The sequence below is a fragment of the Acyrthosiphon pisum genome, chromosome X (genome assembly GCF_005508785.2).
Source record: "Acyrthosiphon pisum isolate AL4f chromosome X, pea_aphid_22Mar2018_4r6ur, whole genome shotgun sequence".
Lineage (NCBI taxonomy): Eukaryota > Metazoa > Arthropoda > Insecta > Hemiptera > Aphididae > Acyrthosiphon > Acyrthosiphon pisum.
The window spans coordinates 113,942,820-113,946,949 of record NC_042493.1 but is presented as its reverse complement, the minus strand read 5'-3'; positions in this window follow the sequence as shown (position 1 = coordinate 113,946,949).

The window sequence follows — 4,130 nt, the reverse complement described above, 5'->3', positions numbered from 1 at the left end:
TTTTTGCAATTATGATTCCAACAATGTTACACTAGAATTATTGGTTGTTTCGTTAGAATTTTTTGTTGGCACAGAGTGAGTCTAACCACTCTCTCTTGCTTTATGAGTTTTTTTGATGATTATCATACGTTTTATTCGAATTACGTGTATTATTATGAGGCATCTGACCAATAGAGTGCTAATTCATAACATTATTTACATCTACATTTTGCCTGTTACCATTTGTAGTATACGATGGCTTTTGATAATTTAGACCCAATCGTTAAAATGTACACCTGGATTATTATTTACATTATTTTTATAATATTGCTGTGGCTGACTTTTTTGGTTAGGCATATTCTTATACCTATTATTCCATTTTGGTTCTGTATAGCCATTATTACCATTAAATTATTTGGAGGGTTATAATTATGTATTTTTTTGATTGAAGTAATTATTATGATCTATATATTGATTCGGCATAATTTCGTTATTCGTATTGTAATTATTATTTGGATAAAATGTATTGTTTGGGTGATAGTTTTGATTATTAAAATAATTGTTTGGAATAAATGAATTATTTGCATTATACATTTGATTATTAAAATTGTTGTTTGGATTAAATGAATTATTTGAATTATAGTTTTGATTATTAAAATTATTGTTGTTATTATTGTATGGGTCGTAATTGCACATATTATCATTGAATGTATCGATTGGATTATTTTGTAGATAATGACGACATTCGTTACACCTTGATAAACGAGCACGTACCTATATCTACTGATGTTAATTTCTTCGTACAATCTACAACAGGGGTCGCCAAACTTTTCAAACAAGTGAGCTACATTTGAAATTTTTAGTCCCAGGTGATCGCCATCTAGGAGAATTTAGGTCTTTAGAAAGAGATTTGTTTTATGAGCAAAAAAAAAATAGGTCTAAGCTCCAAAGAATAAATATTTATTGTTTCTTCATATTGAAAATACACGAGAAATAATAAAAAAAAATTGTATTTATTACGCGATCGACCGATAATGGTAAAATTAATTTTTATAACGATCGACCTATATTCCTAGAAAGATCGACCAGTCGATCGCGATCGACTGGTTGGCGACTCCTGATCTACAATCTAGATCAGTGGTTCTCAACCGGTGTGCCGCGAGAAATGTTATTAATATTGAAAACAGTGTTTTCAGCGAAGTTTTCAAAGTTGTTATGGTTATCAAGTGCGTGAGTGTGCCGTGAAAACTTGTGATATATAAACGTGTGCCGTGAGCCAAAAAAGGTTGAGCACCACTGATCTAGATGTAAATTATAGTTCAAACACAGTTTTGTCATAAAGAGACTTATGAAATCTTACATCGAACATAGGACTAACTGTCCACCAACAACTTTAACAGCCTTCCGCTCCTCCCAAACATTAACTTAATTTTTTAAGCTTATTCGATTTATAACAGTATGGTATTATAACAGGCTTCGGCCTCCCCAAGTCTCAAAATTATCGCCTATTGTACCTAACCAAACATAATATTTTTAAGATATTTTTCAATGTTACCCAAATATAATTTTTCCCGACAATTGTATGTAAATTTAAGTTAAAAAAAGTGGTAAGTGGATGTCGCTCTGCTGTACAGTAGGTTACAAGTGGGTCACTGTATAATTGATAGTATTAAATTTGAATTCAATGATACAATATCACTGTATAAGAAAAACGATTCTGAGTGGAGACGGTTTGTCAGTCTAGGTATTAGACATACCTATTATAGGTATACTTATCTATAGTATTAAAAAAAATTGACCTATAATAGGTATTAATAATAAATTCCAAATTAATCATATCACAATATGCATCAAGTAACGCGTTATACATCAACAACAAACGGTGGTACTATCATAGATATATAATAGTATACTTTAAAGGTTTCAAGTACCCACAAATAATATTATACAATCATTACAATCACAACAAAATAACTAAAATAGTTATTCCAGGTTTTTTAATATGTAATTTCGTCCAAATTTGAAATTAAAATTACTATAAAAATAAACTGTACTTATGTATTTCTTAGAATTTTTGGCAACAGAATTAAATATTTACGTGGAATCTTGTATTAAATTTTCAATCCTTAGATATGAACATTTTATAAATTTTTAACTACAAAATAACTATTCAATTTTAAATTTGATAAATTTTGTCAACATTTTAATTCAAATGCTTATAAAAAAAATTGTGCCTATGTATTTTTAATATTTTTCAACTGCTATTGTAACAATGTATCAGGAGCATTGTATTAATTTTTTACACTTTTTGGCCCAATAGATAAAACTTTATTGATATTTATAGAAAAAAAAAACTAAAAAAATTGAAAACTGAAAATGTCCGTAAACAGCTCAAAAAGAGTCAAATTATTTTCAAAATTTTATCGTATATATAAAATGCTAATATAAACATTCAGTGAAATTTTAAGTTTCTACAGTCATTCGTTTTTTAATTACAACAAAATAAGGAAATCGCTACATGAGAAATCGAGTGAATATCAAATGTTGTAAAAATATGAATTTCAATCGCTTATAAAAATTTAATTTGAGTTTCTTATAGACTATTTTTTGTTTGATAAAGGTAGATTATCCTATAAGGAATCTTGTATTACATTTTAAAATTTTAGTTCTAAAAGAAAAATTTTTACGAATTTCTAACTCAAAATAATTTGCAAATTTTCGTGATTTTTCCATATTTTGTCATTTTTTGAACTTTAAATGCTTATAAAAAAAAACTGTGACTAAGGATTTTTAGTATTTTTCATCTGCCTTTGAAACAATATACTAGGAGCCTTCTATTAAATTTTCAAGCTTTTTTATCCAACAAATAAAATTTTATTGATATTTTTAGAAAAAAAACTAAAAAAAAATGGAAAATGAAAATGTCCGTAAAGAGCTCAAAATAAATCAAAATATTTTCAAAATTTTACCGTGTATAGAAAATGCAAATATAAACAACCTGTGAAAATTTCATATATCTACGGTCATTTGTTTTAGAGTTACACCAAAAACCAAAATCGATCTTGTTAAAAATCGATTTTGCGTAAAAATTCCCGTTTTTCCTTATTTTTTCTTTTGTTTTTCACGTCGCTTTTGAAAACTACTGGGAAATTTTTACTTTTGACCCCCCAAAGTACCAACTAGATTCACTTTCCAATCATAAAAGTTACTGTTGAAGAAAATCGAAGCAGTTTTACTGTCCTAAAAGGTGATGACAGACACAAAAAAAAATAAAAAAAATTTGAAAAAAAACACACATCATTGTAAAATCAATACATTCATCGTTCCACTCAGAATCTAAAATTGACAAAATATGTAAAAATCACGAAAATTAGCAAATTATTTTGAGTTAATAATTCGTAAAAATTTTTCTTTTTAGAACTTTTTAGAACTTTAGAAGTAAAATATTTACATATATTTAGTACCGATGGTCAATTATTATCATTTGATTGGTAAAATAATAGTGCACGTAAACGAATAAACAATATAATAAATTAAACGACGAATAAAAGACCCGTGTTGTAGACAGTAATTGAACTTTTGACAAATAAACGTTTCCACCAAGTTTTTATACCTCTATTAAACTGAAAAAATTCACCGGAAAGTCATGCGATATTTTCGATTTTTGTTAATTTTTTTTAACTTTTAATTTGATTATTTATACAAGTGTGCAGCTAGGATGATACAACGTCTTCGCTCAGAATATTATTTCGTATACAATGATTTATCAATGCAATTCAAATATAATAACACATACATTACAACGGCACCTACTGTACAGCAGAGTAGTACCCACTTGTCCACCTTTTGATGTCACTGAAACGTGTGTCGTGACGGTTTTTTATCGTACCCTCTGTAAAAAAGTTTTACTTTATCCGTACGTACTCACAACACTCCCTTTTAGATTCTGAGTGGAACGATGAATGTATTGATTTTACAAAGATGTGTTTTTTTTTTATTTTTTATTTTTAATTTTTTTTATTTTTTTTTTTGTGTCTGTCATCTCCTTTTAAGATAGTAAAAGTGCTTGGGTTTTCTTCAACAGTATCTTTCTTGGTAGGAAAAGTGAAAATTTTCCAATAGTTTTCAAAAGCGCCGTGAAAAACAAAAGA